Source organism: Dermacentor variabilis, chromosome 9, assembly GCF_050947875.1.
Source record: "Dermacentor variabilis isolate Ectoservices chromosome 9, ASM5094787v1, whole genome shotgun sequence".
In the NCBI taxonomy this organism is placed as follows: Eukaryota; Metazoa; Arthropoda; class Arachnida; order Ixodida; family Ixodidae; genus Dermacentor; species Dermacentor variabilis.
Genome location: NC_134576.1, coordinates 49,098,937 through 49,121,705, shown reverse-complemented (window position 1 = coordinate 49,121,705; position 22,769 = coordinate 49,098,937).

The window sequence follows — 22,769 nt, the reverse complement described above, 5'->3', positions numbered from 1 at the left end:
GTCGACTTTCTCAGGAGCTGATGGCTTTGGTGAATCGTTATTTGTGAATGGCTGCGCAGTCGATATTTCAATAGGTGGACTCCGCGGTAGACCCGACACCGGATACTCAATATTGGGTTTATTTGTTAGTTGAGGCCACGGAGTTAGTTGTGAGGAAAACACCTGAACAAGGGAGTCGGTGAGATTTGGCATGATGCGCTCCATTGCTTTCTCCAATGCCTTTTCTACGGAAGCTGCCACAGCCTCAGAGATTGAGTTCTCCATAGACAATGTTTGACGGGCCGTTACACGAGCATACCCTTGAGATCTGCTCTGAATTTCTCCAATGGCCTCACGACGAGAGAATCGACGTCTGTCATTATTTCGAGGATTTGCATTTCTTTTGCCCTTGCAGGGCAATTAGGTTCATTTGCGGGTTGGGTACCACTGTAAAGGCAGCAGAACTCATTTCGGGAAGAACAGTCATTTGAATTATGGCCTTCTCCACAAATACGGCATGGGGTGTTTGACCTGTAGCCTTTTGTCGAGTGCCCAAACCACCAGCACTTTAGGCACTGGAGGGCGCGAGGTGATAGAGGCTCAACTCGGTATATAAGTGGCATGACTTGATTTCCGATGGGCGGCTCATTCCAGCGAAAGTAGCTATGACTGTTTCAGTGGGCATGCGCTTATTATCAACGACACGTCAGCAACGATACGCAGAAATCACGCCTGCCGCTGAAAACATTTCCAAGATTTCTGCCGGACATTGACTTATGTCGACACCGCGGACTAGGTCTTTGGTACATGCAAGGTGCTGAGGAATGAAACTGCTCAGCGGCTGTTTCGCAAAAACGCCTCACTTCAGCAAATCTTGAACACAAGCCTGGTCTGACGAGCAGCAAAGAATGCCCCCTCGGCCAAACTGTCGAACCCCGGTGATTTCTTGAAAATTGACCGAGGCCATCCGGAGTTCGGTTTTGAATTGCCTTGGGATTCTTAATGCGAATCACTCCACCATCACTCGAAACCGAAGCCACAGGTACGCTGCTCGTCGCGCTGCGTAAGAAAAGCTCCACCGGCAAATCAGAGTTAGGAACAGAAGCCGACCAGTTGGAAGCCTCCTGGCCTGGCGATGAGAGTGATACTGCAAAGAAATAGGAAATTGCTCGAGTATGTTAACAGATATTGAAACGAAATGTCATAAACAATTACGTAAAAGACAGAGACTAAAAGAAAACTGCCAGGTACTTGACCAGAACCAGTATTCGGGAGCTCAGGCACCAACACTCCTGTGGCGAACGAGCTCGGTGCGTGCTCCCGCTTCCTTTCAGCCGACAGCTCGAGAGCCAGAGAGAGCTCGTCGTCTTTGTCGGGGCGCTCGCGTGCATTGTCCACAAGAACCACGCAATATGCATCTACCATTATCCCCGGTGGCGCAAGCACCGTCCCGGTGCGTCTCAATATCAGTGATAACAGGAGTGGTTAGAGGCGTGCGACATGCACCACGTCAGTGTAATTCTGGGCAGATGAGGCATTGCTGCTGAGTGGGACGATTTCGTACGTAACTGGAGTCACGGCACCCAGCACTCGATATGGGCCTGTGTACCGAGACAGGAGCTTTTCTCACAGGCCAACGTGACGAGTCGGGGACCACAGGAGTACCAGAGATTCCGGCGAAAAGTGGACGTCTCAGTGTTGGCGATCGTACAAACGCCGTTGGTTCTCTTGCGAGGTCAGGAGGCGAGCGCAGACAATTTCGCGTGCTTGGGCTGCCCTGGTGATGGCGTCAGGTGCATACTCGCTGGTCTCCGCTGCGGCGGATGGATGGGATGCGTCCAGTGGCCATGCGGGTTCTCGGCCGAACAAGAGAAAGAATGGAGATTAACTGGCAGTGTCGTTACGCGAAGAAATATATGCAAAAGTGACGTATGGTAGGGCAAAGTCCCAGTCAGTATGGTCGGACGACACATACTTTGCAAGCATGTCGTTTAGGGTACGATTCAGACGCTCCGTGAGACCATTAGTCACTGGATGGTAAGATGTTGACAGCTTGTGCTTCAGGATGTCGGCGATGACTTCAGAAAGAAATGTCCGACCCCGGTCCGTGAGCAGTTGGTATGGAGCACCATGCTGCGAAATCACGTCGCGCAAAAGAAAGTCGGCGACATCTGTGGTGCAGCTCGTTGGAAGGGCTCTGGTGATGGCGTAGCGTGTGGTGTAATCTGTCGCCACAGCGATCCACTTATTACCAGACGTGGATAGAGGGAAAGGGTCAAGTAAGTTCAAGCCAGCGCGAAAGAACGCCTCCGAAGGAATGTCGACCAGTTGAAGCCATCCGGCAGGGATGATAATGTATACGTCTACCCCTTGCCGAGTTACAATCCTCTCAAAATATGTCCAAAATGGGAATTTGCTTCGTTTGGGGTGTCAAAGTGGGCCTCGAATTTGAATTTCGGTGCGATCTGTGTACGTTTCAATTCGTAATTCCATGTATAGAGTGTTTCATTATTATTTAATCGTGGCTTTATTTATATGCCACCATCCATACATATTTATTTTCGTACCAAACTGCCACCGGATTGGTACCCCTTATTGTCTGAGTATATACAGGGTGTTTCAGCGAACACATTCAATCTTTTTTAGAGGTTGCCTCTGGCTGATAGCTCAATTGTAGATTATGAGCCGGTCTACTTGAGGCAGCGGACACTACTTGCACAAGAAATTGAAATGCAAAATCAAAGAATTAACAAGAATGATCTAATTAACTTTTTAGCTAATCATCTTATGACCCATATTGCAATTTACAAATTCTAGCAGTGCACTTTACATGGCGGATCCACTTAGAACGAATACTCAGGACGACACCAGTTTAGAGATATAAATTCCCGAACTTTGCAGGAAAATGCATTGTCGTTCCACTTGTGTGCTTCAGTTCATGAAACGACGCTTCGTTAACAAATTAACTGAACGCCAATGCATTTGACCGCAATGTTCGGGAATTTATGTCCCGAAACGGGCGTCATCTGGAAAATTCGTTCCAAATGGATCCGCCTTGTGAACTCCCCGGCTAGAATTGTTAAACTGCAATATGGGCCATAGTGTAATTAGTTAAAATATAATTATTTAATTTTTAATAATTAGTTGATTTTAGATCTCAATTTTGTGTTCAAGTATTGTCCGCCGCTTCAAGTATACCAGCTCTTGAACCAGAATTGTGATATCTGCCACAGCCAACCTTTAAAGATTTTTGAAAGTATTCGCTGAAACACTTTGTATAGGTGAACGATTGTACAAATGTATAGCGGTCCCGTAACAAGATGGCTTTACTGCCCAGTTATGGGATCTATGTTAGGGTATAAGGGGTGGTGTACGGGCACAACTAATTTTAGTGGCCACATCTTGGCTATGACGTCACACTGAGCCGACATTTGGTAAACCGAAACTATGGCTCCATTTCGTCCCATGACGTCATAATCACGGGGTTCCACCTCTATTCAACATATTGGACCGTTACATCATCATTGGCACCCAAATTTGGCCGCCATCTTCATTTTCAGATTCCGAAACTGTGCCGCCACGTTTACTTATAACGTCATAATGACGTGGGTTCACTTCTATGCGCCATATTGGATTACGACGACATGATTGGCACCAGAATTTCGCCGCCATCTTGGATTATGACTTCACAGTCACGTGACGTCACCAATCACCAATTGGGTCGTTATTGACTTACTATGGGGGCTGCCATCTTGGCTTTGTCGTTGACGTCATCAATTGGCGGCCCTCTTGGATATATCAATGACGTCACCAATCAATCACCAATTGGCTTGCTATATCGATTTACTATGGGGGCCGCCATTTTGAATTCCTCGGACTGAAAATTTCATGCCAAAGGGAGGTGGTAGTAGAGCCCGAAAAATCGAGAAACGTGACGAGTAAGAGCTAACGTCCTTAAAACAGGCAGACGGGTCGCCGAACAGGCCAACGCTCACACGCGAAGCCGGTCTCGCTCGGTTCGGCGGCGTGTCTGACGCATGACGGATGCATCTGGCGTGTTATTGAGCTGTCGCTAGTTAACGCAAGAGAAGTCGCCAAGTATAACATAATTTATACAGAGATACTTTTAGTTTCGCCGTAATAGAATAAAAAACTAAAATAATGTATGTTAACTTCATTTCAAGTTCTTGTTTTTTCGATGCTCACGGCAGCAAACGGTCGACAGCAATAGCAGTGTGACTTATTTCCTATTGCCGGTTTTTCCCCGAGTGTCCCCTGTCGTTGAAATCCGTCCTCTATGGTCATAATTTATATTTGCTGGTCTAACTTAATTTATACGCAGATATCTTTACTTTTGCCATGAAAAATGTAAAAAATAAAACGAAGTCTTTTAACTTCATTTCAAGTTTTTTTTTTTTTGCGATGCTCGCGGTAGCAAACGGTCGACATTAATACAAGTGTGACTTGTTTCCTGTTGCCAGTTTTCACCAAGTATCCCCTGTTAAAATCCTTTGTATGTGTTTAGAAAAAGTTTATTTGAACAAGAGACGATACGAACACTGAGTCACAATCACGGTACAATTCCACCAGGACGATAACATATACAAAGCACAAAGCATTGTATACACGTTTTCGAATTAGTGTCCGAGTCCTCACTCAGTAACATATAACCACATAGACCAACGGAAGCTCACAGTTACACATAAACTAATTGTCACATATATAATATGATGTTCAATATATATAGTGTACACAATAGTCATGTACAATGATGATCTGACATAGACACCTCACAGAGAAAGACATTCAACATGAGCGGACACTCTCACAGAGCCCAGCGACCAACTTGGCTGACCGCACCAAACGGATGGGATTAATTCCTTCTGGTGTCGGTTTTCGGCGCGCGCATTTTGAACGCTACTTGGCACGCGCTACGCCGGCTGCGCTACTCGGCGCTTTTTTGTGCTTTTGCTGCTCAGTTGCTCGCGATCTTAGTGCAGAATAGTTTATTTCATTAAAAGAATTTCGAGCGATCTTTACAAGCCTCCATCGAATCTGTGCCACGACGTGCAATTTCATAAAGTAGACTCAAAACGCCTTGCAAACGAGGAAATGTTTATTTAGCTTTATATAAATGCTTGTTCTGGGCTTTTTGTGCATTCATCCAACATTGTGGCACCATGTAAGCAGTAGTAGTTACCATACGAAGCTCCATCAGACGTCATCAACTGAAAAAAGTAAATTACAAGGATGTGTCATTTTGGTATTTAGACCTTATAGGAATACTGCGTGTAGAGGGGAGACGTGCGGAAGTGATGAATAGGCGACATTATAAACAAAAACAATTCGCTTTTACATACATGGCGTCGAAAATACCCCAGTCATTCCAAGCCGTACTATAGATTATAAAGAAAACATATTATTTCCAAGCATTTCCCCTATTCCATGGCATTATTTCCTGCATTTTAAGATCATAAATGCACGGGCGACTGTGCGTTTCCAAAACAACCTGGCCTCAGCCAACGCTATATTAATTAAGCTACATGCACAGATGTGGCCACAACACAGGCTCTAAACCAGACCATGCTAGACGCTCGCAGAATACCATCTACTCGCACTCAAGAGAAATTCGTGGGTCTAAAGCCTGTTTTCAGTAGTTTTCAAAATCAGCATTTCCGAGTTCTTGGTTTTTGAGCTCCTTGGCGTTATCTTTTGTGCTTTCTCCCGGCGCAAGCAGCACACTCCATTGTTATCACTATTAGCAATCGCTCGTCGTGTCTTCAGTACCGTCGTTGTGTCGTCGTAAGTACACAAAGAAGGTATGTGTTATTGCAGGGCTACCAAATTGTCACAAACTTCTCCCATTGAGATTCAGTACGCACCTAACTTGCTTTCTCACCACGACCAAGCTGCTTATCGCTAACTACGTCACAACGCCAGGCGCGGTGAGCCTAACTCAAAAGTATCCCTAAAATTAACGAAATTTGTTACAATAATGTTCTCGGTCGGAAAATGCGCCAAGACTAGTCATAGTAAGATTCATTACACGCGAAAATAACTGCATCACATGGCCGAGCTACTTTTCGCTAACTGCGTCACAACACCGGGCCCGGCTACTGTTATTGTTAAATGCATAGGCAAAGAAGGAAAGCCGTCGTGTAAAAGACATGGAGCCAAATTTGGAACAGTTGATAATAATTTGCCATGGTTTGGACCTGTCAGCAAAATAATAAAATTACGCGTGACGTGTCCCATGTTCAATTTTTTTTTCTCTATGGAGAGGTTAGATAAATTTGCAGTGGTCATAGTTTGTTACACTGGCAGCTGCACTCGAAGCCAAGCACGTCATCGCTTGCGAAACGTGATGTCATTCCGAAGCGTACGTTCTGCTCAAGCAGCACCCGTGCTTTCTGACAAAATATTTCTTCAAAGTTTGTAAGGAAAGGTACTATTATAATGGGCAGCACAACGTTTACACTTCCACGATGAGCCTTTTATGCCGCTACACTCAATGTATATCTCAATTTTCTTTTGTTTGTAATTGACGTTAAGAATATACTTGGCGAAATTTTGTAACGACGCGCTTACGCTTTAAAGGCGCGCAAACAAAGTGCTCCAATCCACGCTCTCTCTCTCTTTTCTTTTTCTTTTTTCATAATTGACATTACCAATGACCGTGGCGGAGTTTGTAACGACGCGCCTGCATCATAGAGAAAGAAATTCAACAAGAACGGACATTACCATAGAGCCCAGCGGCCGAATCAACTGTAGCGCCGCTGGCATTGAAACATGAACCGCACTTCCGGTTTCGGTGTTGGACGCGCGCGTTTTGAACGCTAGCTGGAACGCATTACGTCGGCTGCGTTGATCGACGCGGCATTCGTTTTTTTTCCTTTTTTGTCGACTGCTCAACCGCGCGTGGTTTTGGCGTGGAATTGTTGTGTTATAAAGTAAAAATTATTGCGAACAATATTTACACGCCTCCACTGAATCTGTGCCACGTGCCATAAGTGAGTGAGTGAGTGAATAAACTTTATTGCAGGTCCGGCGAGGACGCGAACTCGTCGCGCACCCGACTAGTCCCACGTCAGGACTGGCAGGTCTAGCCCACCAGCCTGGTCGCGGGCACGCGGGACGGCCAGGATTTGCTTTTCTAGAGCGGGGCTACGCAGAAGCGAGTCCCACTCCTCCTCGATGAACTTGGGGTATGTCTACCCGCACTCCAAGAGCATGTGAGGTTGAGCGGAGGTCTGGCCGTAGGACAGGCAGGCGTCGTCGCGATACACATGGAGGTAAGCCTCGTAGGGAGCGGACAGACACAGATATGTGCGGGTCTGTAGAAGCCTAAGCGAAACGGCTTGCGCCGTATTCAACTTGGGGTGAGGGGGTGGAAAGACCCTTCTGGACATGTAGAAATATTTAATAATCTCGTTGTGAGTAGCGGCAGCGTCCCTGTGAACATAGAGAGTAGGGGAGTCAGTGCTCCTTATAGAGGAAACGCGATCGGTGAGGTCCCGCACAGCCTCGTGGGCAGACTCATTGAGGTTCGGGGGAGCACCTTCGAGCGATCCTATTCGAGCGGGAAACCAGTAAATTGAATGGTTTGTGAGAGCATCTGGACTCGAGCCGCTAAGAAGACCACGAGCTTCCTTGGCGATGCAACCCTTCTGAAAAGCCCTAACTACCGTTTTGGAATCACTATAGATTTCGGACCCACGACCGTCTAGAAGGGCGAGGGCGATGGCGACTTGCTCGGCAACTCCGGGGTCTGAAGTGCGAATCGAGGCGCTATTGGAAATCTTTCCGCTCGAGTCGACCAGAACGACGGCAAAGGTCTTCTCGTCACTGTACTCCGCGGCGTCGACAAAGCTTGCTCTAATGTCGTGTTGCTTGACCTGTTTGAGGATGGCTGCTGCTCTGGCCTTGCGTCTGCCCTCCTTGTGCACGGTATGGACGTTTCGGGGCACAGGGGCCCCTACGAACTTGTCTCGAATGCACCTAGGGATCGGGGTACTGACCATCGGGAATTCCGCAGGGTGGTAACCCAGCTCTTCGAGGATCCGTTTAGCTGCCGCTGTGGTGGTCAGGCGACTGAGTTGCACGCGTTCTTGGGCTTCGGCAATCTCCTTGGCGGTGTTATGTACCCCCGGCTTCATGAGATCCTCGGTATGGGTCCTGATGGGTAGCCCAAGAGCCCTCTTGACTATTTTGCGGATAAGAACGTTGAGCTTGTCTTGCTCCGCTCTGAGCCAGTTGTGCATAGAAATCGTGTACGTGAGGTGGCAGAGTACGAAGGCATTGATAAGTCTGAGAAGATTGTTTTCCTTCATGCCTCGATGCCGATTTGCGATTCTGCGAACGAAGCGGAAAGCGTTGTCCGTCTTTGCGATGATATTGCGGAGAGCAGTTCCGTTCCCGCCGTTGTATTCGACAAACATGCCCAGGACCCTAATAACGTCGACCGTGGGTATCATTCTCCCGTCACAAGTGCGAAGCCTGATGCTGCTTTCGGAGACTGACTTCCAATCTTTGGGCCTGCCTCCTTTCTCTTTTCTGTAAAGTAGGAGCTCCAGCTTGGCGGGGGAGCATCGAAGTCCGGTGGTGCGGAGATACTCCTCGATCACGTCGATCGCCTCCTGCATGGCTTCGACTCTGCCCTCGCAGCCGCGGGAGCACCATATGGCGAAGTCATCGGCGTAGATGGTGTGCTTGACGTCCTCGACGCGTGCCAACCTTTCGGAAAACCCAATCATACAGATGTTACAATGTGTTGGGGAGATGACGGCGCCCTTAGGACTGCCGCGCCCTCCGAGGGGCACATCTTCGGAGCGGAAGTCTCCAATGCGAAGCTTGGCCTTCCTGTCAGTTAGAAAAGAGCTGACGTAGCTGTGGAATCTTGAACCGAGACCGAGGTCTGAAATTGTGATGACGATGAAGGTATGAAACACGTTGTCGAAAGCCTTCTCGAGGTCCAGACTGAGCAGAGCCTTGACGGCTCCGGAACGACCATCCACAATCTGATGCTTGATTAGATTCATGGCACCCTGCTTTGAGAGTCCGGCACGGAAGCCGATCATGTTGTACGTGTAAACCTCGTTGTCTTCGAGGTACCCGCTAAGCCTGCTGAGGACGACGCGCTCCATGATCTTGCCAACGCAGGAGGTCAGAGAAATCGGCCTCAAGTTTTCGATGTTCGGGGCCTTGCCGGGCTTGGGAATGAGCACCGTGCAGGCCGTCTTCCATTCTGCAGGTACAATGCCGCTCTTCCAGGACAATCGACATGTCGTCGAGGTTTCTCAACATTCTGTTGGTGACTCCGTCCGGACCCGGCGCAGACTTGCGGTTGAGCGCGAAGATGGCCTATCAGACCTTGGCAATGGAGAAGTCTTTGTCCAGCTCGGGGCGTGGAGGGCCTCGGTAGCCCGGGATTTGGGTCGACGTATCTCCGTCGTGACGGACAGGCAGGTACTTCTGTATGAGTTTTGCGACGAGTTCATCGACCATGTGAGACCTGGTGGCTTCGTGAAGGGCCGGGGCCAACGTATGCCTTTGATTTGACTTCGAGTCACTTTCGTCGAGATGGTGCTTCAGCATACCCCATGATTTGCCCTTGCGCATCTGTCCGTCGATGGATTCGAGAAGCTCGTCCCGCTGCTGCTGGCATAGCGCCTTGCAGTGGTCATCGATGACCTTGTTCAGTTCCGAAATCTTCTTTCGGAGTTCGCGATTGAGCCTTTGACCCTTCTATCGGCGGAGCAAGGCGGTTTTGGCCTTGATCAATTGGGCGAGTCTGCTGTCCATCCGCTCGACGTCGAGATCTGTTTCCACTTTCTTGGTGGCAGCGGAAGCGTCGTTCCGGATGACTTCACACCATTCTTCGAGAGTGGCGGGGGCCCTGCCTCTGCCGCTTTCTTCACGGATATAGCGAAAATGGTCTCAATCGGTGAACGAGAATTTCCTGACCCTACTTCGAGACACCTTGAAGTTGGTCTCGAGAATGTAGTGGTCGCTGCCGAACTCCATTGCCATATGGAAGCCACGTGCCATAAGGAAGTGACGGCCACAAATAAGATGCGAGACGCCTTGTGAAATGAAGAAATGTTTATTTTGCTCTGTATAAAGGCTCGTTCCGGGACTTCTGTGCATTCATGCAACGTTGTGGCACCAGGTAAGCAGCAGTAGTTCCCGTGCAAAGCTCCACCGGACGACATCAGTTGAAAAAAAGTAAACCGCAAGGATGTGTCATTTCGGTATTAACACCTTACAGGAATAATGCGAGTAGAGGTGTCACGTGCGAAAGTGATCAATGGGTGGCGTTACAAACGAATAAAATTGGATTTTAAATACATGGCATTGAAAATGCCCGACTCATTCCAAACAATACCGTACGTAACATATCACGAAAGCATCCAATTTCCAAGCTTTCCCCCATTGCCGGCCCTTATTTCTCGCAGTTTTGGAGAATAAATAAATCAGCCACAGCGCGTTTCCAAAAGAACTTGGCTTCAACCAACGCGGTAGTGCATTACGTATAGAAAGAAATGGCAATAACACAGGCTCTCAACCAGACCACGCTGGACGCTTGCAGGATTCCTTTTATTCGGACTGCGAAATGTGCGGAAGTGGTGAATGGGTGACATGACAAACAAAAGCAGTTAACTTGTACATACATGGCGTAGAAGGTACCCAACTCATCCAAAACAATACCATAAATAAAAGGTGACGAAAACTTCTGATTTCGAAGCATACCTCCATACCGGGACTTTTTTATTTTCTATTTTTTTAATTACAGAAATACTGCAGACCACGTGGCCCAAGCAGGAGGGCCGAAACGCAAGCTCATAAACAACAACACGCACCAACGAACAACTAAAAAAATCATAAAGTAAATAGCAACATTGAAAATAACAAATTTTCACAATCGCTAAGAAATACTGAGAAAACGCGGATACACAAATACATTATCGAGTGGATTGCAAAAACAAAGAATTCTAAACTTATATACATGAGAGGCAGTCAGGTGACAAATTATTGTTGATATTAATTGTTTGCTGAAAGAATGAGAATTTATATACATTTGTTCTGGCAAAGTGGGGGCGTATGACGAGTGCGCTGGGTAGCAAGTGGAGATAAGTACGAGGCTGCGTCCAGCCGAAGCTTCTGCATAAATAATGAATACAAAAACTTAAAACTGATCTCTGTAACAAACTCTTTAAAACCACGAGTGCACGGGTGACTACGCGTTCCAAAAACAACTTGGCTTCAGCCGATGCGGAGCTAGAGTCTAGTGCGATTCGAACGTTATCGCGCGGGCGCCGACTAAGAACAAGAGTGCCGCGGCTGAGGAAAGTATGAGGCCAGTTTCTCTCACCCTTTTTGCTGTTCCTTAAGCTGCAGTCACTACCGTCTAGTCTTGTCTTGTCTTGTGTCCCAGACAGTGGCGCATACCCACTATGGGGGATTGGCCAAGAAGCAGGCGGTTTTTCCTATGCTTAGAAGTAAAGCCAAACAAGATTTAAATTGTGGAGCGTGAGACTAGAACTGTAATTTAGACGTGTGATGAAAATATAGTGAAGAATTTTGATAAGTTTCCGTAAATAAGTGAAATAATAGAAAATATTGATAATTTTAGAACGTCAGCAAGGTACTCTTTTTGTATCCCTAATAAAATTGTTAATTGCAAGAAAAGCATCCCTGTGGCTGGATCCCAGTGAGGTCGCACCAAAAGAAAGAATGGTTGACGAGGTTAACGATAGCCGAAGTTTGCTAAATGAGTATTCTAGTAGTTTTCTTTGTCTTAGAAAGCAGCGACATGAGAGAAAATAATGTTCGATAGGTTCAGGTGAACCGCAAAAATAACATACAGGGGACATAGCGAGACCAGATCTGTCTAAGTAAAATTTTGAGGAGGAATACCACATCTCTATTTTGTAAAAGAAACTTTACCTTGGCTTGAAAGACACCAATTATTATTCCATGGGAAGCCAAGATGGTGGAATTGAGAAGATGGTGTTAGCATGGATATTGCAGAGTTTTGAGATATAGCGAAATTTCTGTACCTAGCCGCGGTGACATAAGCTGTTGTCGGCAAAACAGATATGATAGTGCCGTTGAGGGATGCTCGTGCGAGTGAATCGGCCATTTCATTCCAGTGTAAGCCATGATGTCCCGGTACCCAAAGCAAACATACTTTCCGTAAGTACGGAGGTACCATCGAACGAAAGGTTCTTTGAATTCTTGTATCTAAAGATGCAGTCAGTGCTGCACATACAGATAGCGAGTCGGTCACAATAACAGCTAATGGGTCGTTTTGGGGAAGGTAATATAATCGCTAATAATTCTGCTTGAAGTATAGGTGTAAAATCAGGAAGGCGAAGCGAGAAAGACCATTGTAGAGATTCAGAGAACATCCCAACTCGCGCCTGCTCATTGCACGCAGAAGCGTCAGTGGCTATTACATTTTCAGTGGTTAGTTGGTATAGGTGGTCGTGTAAGATATCAATTAATTCTCGCCTTGGTAACAGTTTAGTATGATTCGGAAATATGTCCTCGAACCCAATTTTGAGGTCTGTTAAGTCATTATTTGAATGAGAAACTTGGCGTATGGACACATCCAATTGTTGTAACTGTGCTTGCACAAATAATATCTGAGGACTGTGGAATCTTGACCACGATACCTGAAAAAACTCAGATGGTTCAGTGGTAAAAACATATTGCGTACGCCTTTTTGAAAACTCATAAATTTTTAAATATGTCTGTACCGTAAGCATGCGGAATCTGCAATCTAGAGTGGGTATAAGGGCTTCCTGATATAAAACAGCGTTGGCAACAAATCCGGGAAGTCCGAGGCATGACCATAGTGCTTCTCTTTCTAAAGGTATGAGAGGTTTAATTTTGTAGGCGGGGCCACCGGAAAACATTACGCAGCCAAATTCTAATATGGGCCAAACATACATTTTATATATAAGCAGTAAGGTATCCCTGCGTAGTCTAGAGCGGCGGTGGCTGAGCCGGCGAAGCATAGCTACGGCTCGTTCTGCCTTTGTTTTAATATGTTCAATGTGACTGCGCCAGGTGAGTTTGCCAACGTAAATAACACCAAGGTACCTGACTTCGTCTACTTGAGGAATGATTTCCTGCCGCTATTGCAAAGATATATGCACTTGTGCAGTTAATGGTAAGACTAATACCGCACTTTTGCTGATATTTAATGACACATATAACCCCTCTAGCCATGTCTCCAGCATTCCTAAGCAACGACTGTTGTAGAAAATGTATATTGCTTGCGGGGGAAAAAATGCGATATCGTTCGCATAAACATGTACTTCCGGAGACAAAGAAATGGTGCTTAGCAAAATGTTAAATAATATGGGGGAAAGAATGGAACCCTGTGGTACACCCCTTGGCTGCTTGTGTTTAGACGTCGAAATACCATTTTGGTAACAATAAAATTCTCTATCCCTTACAAATTCCCAGATCCCAGCGTTTATATATTTTGGGAAATTCGTAGAGTGACACTTATCGAATAGAATGCAATGTTCTACAGAGTCCTATGTTTTGATAAATCTAGCGTCACCAAAGCTGCGTACTCTCGTTTGCGGCGAGCAAGTTTAATGTGGCTCTCTAAATCTACATGGGCGCACCATATGGAGTGGCCCGGACGAAATCCAATCTGACAAGGACTGAGAAGGTTATCATCCTGCATAACCTTTGTTATACGGCCGTGAAGGACCCTTTCTAATAATTTGACCACATTTGAGGTAAGAGAAATTGGTCTTATGTTTTCTAAGTCCGGATGATTTTTTCTTTATTAGTGGGATAATTTTAGCTACTCTCTACTCTCTTGGAACCCATGAACTCTTGAGAAATAAATTTAATATGTTTAGTAGGTCCTGAGGCGCATAATAATATAAAACTTTTAGCATTACTATTGTAATTTCATCTGGACCGGGAGCTGACTCCGGCAAAGAACTAATAATGCCTTCAAGCTCTGTCGCTGTTACTGCTACAAAGTCGTCTACCAAGGGAGGTTTCTTCACTCCTATCGGCAATTGATGTGTGAAACGTCGCGCAAGTCCTTGAGCAATTTTCTCAAGTCATTCTGATAATTCTTTTGTTGATAGAACGACAGAGTCGACGTTCACGGGGGCCGGTATAGCTTTGCGAGATCGAAGAAATTTAAACATGGCTTTTTATTGTTAGACTTCGAAAGGTATGTGTAGTGCCTGGAATCGTAATCCTCCTTAGCTTTTGAGACTGTTCGTTTAAATATGGTTGCTATATATGTATAATCAGCCAAATTGATAGGACACTGGTTGTATAAAAGCTTTTTCCATGCAGCTTTTCTACGTCTAAGATCTCATTCGCACTCAGAATTCCACCAGGGACAATATGATCGATCCTTATAGGATTTCACAGAAAATTAAGCTTTTTTTGATGACTGCTTTAGTATTGAACATAGGCTCATTGTTTTAATATCCATCTCCATGCCCTCCTGGGCTTGTAAAGCTGATTTTAAAGGATTTCAAAATTTTTGGTAGTCAACAAAAGTACGAATATTATTATTTAAACTAGTTAACGGAGTAAGCAGTTCAAAAATAATAGGAAGGTGATTACTGTTAGTTCCGGAATCTACAGTCTTCCAGGAGGTGACTGTCATGCTCGGAGTAGCAAACGTAAGATCTAGGGCAGATCGCGACTGACCACGCACGAAAGTATGTGCTCTCGAATTTAAGCAGGAGAAATGATTCGTTAAGACCCAATCCCACAGGCGTTTGCCACAAGTGTCTGTTCGGAAACCCCACGATAGATGATGAGAATTGAAATCTCCCACTAGTATGATGTTCTTCTGACTGCGAGCAATAGAGGTATCTAGATAACGGGTATCTTGTACTCCAGCGGGGAAGTACATGTTAATTATAGAAAAAGGTGTGCAACCAAGTAGTATTATATCCAGTGCTAGGATTTCACAGTCTGGGGGCATTATCTGGTAGGCTATAGTTGCTCTATGGCAGATTTTTGATGAGACAAACAACACTAAACCACCGCCTCGGGATGGGCGATCCAATCGAAAACATCGGAAATTTTTTTAGATGAAAAGATTGACCAGCAGCAAGCCAAGTTTCCTGTAAAATAATAATATCTGGAGAGTATGTGCAAATAAGATATAACAAATCTCTTGCGGCCGAAGCTATGGAACAACAGTTCCACTGGATTACTGTTAAAGTTCCTATGGTGAATAAATCCGGGCAGCAGAGACTGCTTGGTCAAAAACGTTCTCTTTTAAGAAGTCCTTCTTAGTCGGAGTCTCCCTAACGTACTTTTTTGCTTTGGAGTTGATGGGAGAGCTAGACTTTTTCTTTGTCGGTGATCTTGCTCGTTTAAGAGATCGGGAGTCCATATCTACATCTTGATTTTCCACCCCATCTGTGTCGGCTTTCCCATTGGTCGACTTTCTCAGGAGTTGATGGCTTTGGTGAATCGTTATTTGTGAATGGCTGCGCGGTCGATATTCTAATAGGTGGACTCCGCGGTAGACTCGACACCGGATACTCAATATTTGGTTTATTAGTTGGTTGAAGCCACGGAGTTAGTTGTGAGGAAAGCACCTGAACAAGGGAGTCGGTGAGATTTGTCATGATGCGCTCAATTGCTTTCTCCAATACCTTTTCTACGGAGGCTGCCACAGCCTCAGAGATTGAGTTCTCCATAGACAATGTTTGACGGACCGTTATACCAGCGTATCCTTGAGATCTGCTCTGAATTTCTGCAATGGCCTCACGACGAGAGCATCGATGTCTGTCAATTATTTCGAGGCTTTGAATTTCTTTTGCCCTTGCAGGGCAATTACGTTCATTTGCGGGTTGGGTAGCACTGTAAAGGGAGCAGAACTCATTTCGGGAAGAACAGTCATTTGAATGATGGCCTTCTCCGCAAATACGGCATGGTGTGTTTGACCTGCAGCCTTTTATCGAGTGCCCAAACCGCCAGCACTTTAGGTACTGAAGGACGCGAGGTGATAGAGGCTCAACTCGGTATATGAGTGGCCATGCCTTGATTTCCGATGGGCGGCTCATTCCAGCGAAAGTAGCTATGATTGTTTCAGTGGGCATGCGCCTATTATCAACTACACGGCTGCAACGATACGCAGAAATCACGCCTGCCGCTGAAAACATTTCCAAGATTTCTGCCGGACATTGACTTACGTCGATACCGCGGACTAGGCCTTTGGTACATGCAAGGTGATGAGGAATGAAACTGCTCACCGGCTGTGTCGCAAAAACACATCACTTCAGCAAATCTTGAACACAAGCCTGGTCTGACGAGCAGCAAAGAATGCCCCCTCGGCCAAACTGTCGAACCTCGGTGATTTCTTGAAAATTCGCCGAGGCCATACGGAGTTCGGCTTGAATTTCTTTGGGATTCTTCATGCGAATCACCCCGCCATCACTCGGAACCAAAGCCACAGGTACGCTGCTCGTCCCACTGCGTAAGAAAAGCTCTACCGGCAAATCAGAGTTAGGAACAGAAGCCGACCAGGAGGAAAGCTCCTGGCCTGGCGATGAGAGTGACATTGCCAAGAAATAGGAAATTACTATGGAAGTTTATCAGATAATTAACAAAATGTCAAAACCAATTACGTAAAACATACAGATTAAAATAAAACCGCTAGCTACTTGGCCAGAACCAGTGTTCTTCCTCTTCCTTCTCTTTCCAGGTCAGAGCACCACGTGCCAGGGGCTTTCTTTTTTTCTCCTTCAGGAAACAGGCAGTGATGGTATTGCTCGCAACGTGTTCTTCGGTATTATAAATAGGGCGAAAGGGTGGCGAGTTCGTCGCGGGAGTTATAGCTGGAGCATGTAACAGCCAACGAGGGAGAGAAGAATGCGTAATCTTGATTTTCACTATTCTGAAGCGGGCCCCTGGGACAGTGGGTGGACAGTGGGGCTAGTTTCGGTATTGATAACAAATCGTCGCCAAGACACTGGTAGCCGGAGGAAAATTCGAGGAAACTTTTACATATGTGGGTGCATGTTTTCAAACTACATAACAATAAATTGGAGTGATGAAATGTGTTTAAATGTGCTTTCCGGCTATTTTTTTGTCATCCTATATATTTATTTGATCCCTTCAATTGTTGCGCCAACGTTCGGCGTTTTCGCTCTTATCGCTTCCTCATGCCGCTTTCTACGCACATGCGCGTTTTCTTCTTACGCTCCGCAGTTTAAAACTTTCTTTTTGAGCCTTCGAATGTTCCGACAGTGTTGGAAAAGCCGTGGAAAGGATACAAGGCCTGCTGCGCGGCTGTGTGATGTGGCAGCTCGGGGAGAGACACAAGGGCGAAATTCTGCCGTTGCCCAGCGGAGGAAAGGTAACCACGCTTTTCTGCAGTCATCTTGGTATATATATATATATATATATATATATATATATATATATATATATATATATATATATATATATATATATAAGGTTGCTCAATAACACTCTACACGTAAAAAATCGCGTAGTGTACTTTTTTAAACTTCTACAGTGACATCTTGCTTTAGTAGCTTTTCTGGAGTGTTTCCAAGTCGCCATTTCTGGTCATCTTCACACTATTGTCGTTTTCTTTTTTCTTATTATTGCCCTAACTGAAGTTTTTATTATGATCGTTACCGTCTAGACGACTACAGTACTGAGATACGCTTCCTCTCCAATTCAAGTAGGTTTGTGTATCCCTTAGTTGGGAAAAGGCAAAGGAAATAAACAAAAGACTTTTTTATTTTTTTCAACATACTCCGGGCCCAGGCCCATCAAATGACAATGACAATCTTTGTTTCACATTCAGTCCTTACAAATAACAAAGACGAACTGAGAAGACTGAGCGTAAAGCCACTTTACGAGCAACTTCACAAGGACTGCAGCTCGCATTCCATTTGTCAGTGGACATTAAATAAAAGAAAGAAAGGAGGTAACCGTACATGGCACATCTTACAAAGCACGAAGTATAATAGAGTATGGGCGTGTGTATCTGTATACATCTACAGCTTTCAAGATACACATCGAATTTGTGGCATACATCTAATTTGCAAATCAAACAAATCTCCGAATATATATATATATATATTTATATTTATATATGCGGGGTGGGAAGCGACGACCGTTTTGGAAGTACAACGTGTGTACTTAAGGTGTTCATCTAGTGGACCAGCCTTCGTCAGATTACGTCAATAAGGCTGGTCCACCAGCAGAAAACATTAAGCAAATGCAACATGTCTTGCAAAAAATCATTGCTTCTTTCCTGCATATGTCATGTCGGGTCCAGCGTGTTGATATTGACACGTGTACTTATCTTTATCGGGCGACCACGTTTCGCCGCTTAACAAATGTAATCGCAGAGCGAGGGACGCGCCTGCATGTATCCGACGTTTCTGGAAAGTTATCGATGCTTCTACCCGGCTGTCTGTTGTCGCCGAACCTTGTGTTATCTGATTCCATCGCGTAACGCGAATGGTGTAGAACATTGTGGAAGGCACGCGGGTCCGAACGATTAGTCTGGAACATTCGACGACTGCTCTATAAAAGCCGGCGCGCTTGACCCGCTGAGGAGATTTCCGACGATCGCCGACCGTGTTCGCCGCTATCGTTGTGCTATAAGTGCAGCCTGTTTTGAGGGCACAGGTTCGCCCAATAAAAGCTAGTTTTGTATTCCACCGTACTGCTTCTTTCTTCACCGTCACTACCACGTGACATCTGGTGGAGGTGCTTTTCGTTCATGTACGGGACGCCCCCGACAAGCCGTGATCCCAGCCCAGACCGCAAACAGAACACCAACGTAGTCCCGGACCACCGAGCAAGCCGCCGTCTTCAACAGCTGCCCCCGGAGCACGGACTCCTACCTGAGAAGACCAAGAAGATTGTGGCCAAGGCAACCCCAATGGCAGCCCCAGCGTCCCCCATCGTGCTGCAGCAGCCCAGGGAACCACCGACGTTCCGCGGTTCCACATTTGAGGACCCGGAAACCTGGCTGGAAACGTATGAGAGGGTCGCTACGTTTAACAACTGGGCAAGCGACGACAAGCTACGACATGTCTATTTCGCATTGGAGGACGCCGCCAAGACGTGGTTCGAGAATCGAGAGGCCACCTTGATGACGTGGGACCTCTTCCGAAGCGGCTTCCTGCAAACATTTCAAAGCGTCGTGCGAAAAGAGCGAGCCCAAGCTCTACTGGAGACAAGAGCGCAGCTGCCGAATGAGACGATCGCGATCTTCACTGAGGAAATGAGCCGTCTGTTCCGCCACGCCGACCCCGAAATGTCCGAGGAGAAGAAAGTACGTCTACTAATGCGTGGTGTAAAAGAGGAACTTTTCGCCGGTATGGTAAGAAGCCCACCGAAGACCGTCGACGAGTTTCTTCGTGAGGCGACGAGCATCGAGAAGACACTGGAATTGCGGAACCGGCAATTCGACCGACGCACCAAGCCAACAAGCTACTCCGGAATTCAATCACTGGCCACGGACGATCTATGCGAGACCGTCAGGGCCATTGTGCGCGAAGAACTGCGCAAGGTCTTGCCATCGTCGCAGCCTCAAGTGGCCTCGATCGGCGACATCGTGAAAGAAGAGGTGCACCGATGGCTAGGAGTTCCTGAACTGCAACCACAATTACCGCAGCCCCAGCCAGAAGCGATGACATACGCCGCCGTCGCACGCCGTCCAGGTCCCCCTCCGCGACCACGCCAGGGCCCTGCAACGACGCAATTCCGTCGTCCACCGCCGCCGCCGCCAGCACACCCACCCGTCGCCCAGCGCACCTACGCGAGGAAGACGGACATTTGGCGCGCCCCCGACCACCGCTCGCTCTGCTACCACTGCGGCGAAGCCGGCCATGTGTACCGCCGATGCCCATACCGCGACCTGGGATTGCGAGGCTTCGCCGTCAACGCACAGCGCCCGAGGGAAGGTGAACGACCTCGTGACATCGCCGACTACCTGGCCGCTACTCAGTGGAGCACTCGAAGACCATCGCGTTCGCCATCACCAGGCCGCTACCTGTCGCCGCAGCGCCGACCATACACTGGCCCAGCCTGGGGCCGGTCAGCGAGCCCATATCCGGCAAACTAAAAGCAGCAACCGATGGAGGTGCGGTTGCTGTTCGTCGAACTGACGACGATCCTCCGCCGCCGACGAAGACGACGAAGAAACGATCTCGACGACATAACAACGACACGCCGCCGTCCCGACGAAGTCAGGAAGGCAAGACTACACCGACGAACGACGACTTGACGACGCGACGTTCCAACTTCAGTTCAACACGACGCAGCCGTGATCCGACGCCACGACCTAACTGCAACGCCAGACAAAGAACCACCGACCTCGACGTGCTTCTCGACGGCCACGCAGTCACTGCCTTAGTCGACACAGGGGCCGATTACTCCGTAATGAGTGGACACATCGCCGCCCAGTTGAAGAAGGTTAAGACTGCACGGGAGGGCCCCCAAATTCGGACCGCTGGAGGACACCTCATAACGCCGGCTGGAATCTGCACGGCAAGAATTACCATTCATGACCGGACTTACCCTGCCACTTTCGTTATCCTCCAACAGTGTTCACGAGACGTCATTCTCGGCATGGACTTCCTGAATCAACATGGCGCAGTCATCGACCTGAAGTCGAAATCGATAACGCTGTCACAAGATCAAGCGATACCGTCGGAGAGCTGTCGTAGTCACCACGCCTTGAATGTGCTCGAAGATCAAGTGAGCATCCCGCCGCGTTCCAGCATTATTATTTCCGTCGGCACTGAAACACCCGCTGACGTAGAAGGCGTCATCGAGGGCGACCAACATCTACTGCTCGACCGTGAAATTTGCGTCGCAAGAGGGATCGCTCGACTCCACGGAAGGCAAGTGGAAGTTATGCTAACCAACTTCAGTCAAGAGTTCAAGCACATCAACAAGAGCACGACAATCGCATACATCGAGGAAATTCTGGAAACCAGCAATGCCTTTGTCCTCTCGGATTCAGCGCATCTACCCCGATGAGCATTATCCCCGAACCAGACTTCGACGTGAATCGAAGTCTTCCTATGAGTAAGCAGCAACAGATCAGAAGTCTTCTCAGACGATACAAAGACTGCTTTTCGACGTCATCGAAGATTCGACAAACACCAGTTGCAAAGCATCTCATAATAACCGAAGAGAGCGCTCGACCACTCCGCCAGAGCCCTTACCGAGTTTCGACGCGAGAACGTGAAGCTATTAGGCAACAAGTCGACGAAATGCTGCGCGACGACATCATCCAGCCGTCGAAAAGCCCGTGGGCCTCTCCTGTAGTCCTGGTAAAGAAAAAGGACGGAACCCTACGCTTCTGCGTCGATTATCATCGACTGAACAAGATCACGAAGAAGGATGTGTACCCCGTTCCACGGATAGACGACGCATTGGATCGGCTCTGCAACGCTAAATACTTCTCGTCGATGGACCTCAAGCCTGGCTACTGGCAAATAGAAGTCGACGAGAGAGATCGCGAAAAGACTGCCTTCATCACGCCAGACGGCCTCTACGAGTTCAAGGTCATGCCATTCGGACTGTGCTCGGCGCCTGCAACGTTTCAGCGCGTCATGGACACGGTGTTAGCCGGACTGAAGTGGCAGACGTGCCTTGTTTACCTGGATGACGTCGTTGTCTTCGCCGGAAATTTTGACGATCACCTTAGGCGGCTTGCGACAGTGTTAGAAGCCATCAAGTCATCAGGGCTCACTCTGAAGCCGGAAAAGTGCCGTTTCGCTTACGATGAGCTTTTGTTCCTAGGCCACGTGATCAGCAAATCAGGAGTACGCCCCGACCCACAGAAGACAGCTGCCATCGCAAAGTTCCCGCAGCCAACCAACAAGAAGGCAGTGCGCAGATTCCTTGGCATGTGTGCCTACTATAGGCGCTTTGTCAAGGACTTTTCACGCATCGCGGAGCCGCTAACACATCTAACCAAATGGGATGTCGCGTTCAAGTAGGAAACGCCTCAGGCCAAGGCATTTCAGGAACTCAAACGACGCATGCAGTCGCTGCCGGTGCTTGCACACTTCGACGAGGACGCCGATACCGAAATCCACACTGACGCCAGTAGCCTAGGCCTCGGTGCCGTCCTAGTCCAGAGGAAAGAAGGACTTGAAAGGGTGATATCGTATGCTAGCCGGTCGCTGTCAAAAGCGGAAAGCAACTATTCTACGACTGAAAAGGAATGCCTCGCCATCATTTGGGCTACAGCTAAATTCCGCCCTTACCTCTATGGCAGGCCATTCAAAGTCGTCAGTGACCATCACGCACTGTGTTGGCTAGCTAACTTAAAGGACCCTTCAGGACGGCTGGCGCGGTGGAGCCTCAGACTACAAGAATATGACGTCACGGAAATATACAAGTCCGGAAGAAAACACTCCGACGCCGACTGCTTATCGTGCGCCCCCATCGATCCCCCACCGCAAGACGACGAGGACGACGACGCCTTCCTTGGGATAATAAGCGCGGAAGACTTCACTAAACAGCAACGAGCCGACCCGGAGCTAAAAGGCCTCGTCGAGTATTTGGAAGGGAACACCGACGTTGTCTCTAGAGCATTTAAGCGCGGGTTGTCTTCGTTCCCGCTACAAAACAACCTGCTCGTGAAGAAGAACTTCTCACCAGTCCGCGCCAGCTACCTTCTTGTTGTACCGTCAGCGCTGCGTCCAGAAATACTGCACGCCCTACACGACGATCCAACCGCTGGGCACCTCGGATTCTCCCGGACGCTGTCGAGAATACAGGAAAGGTAT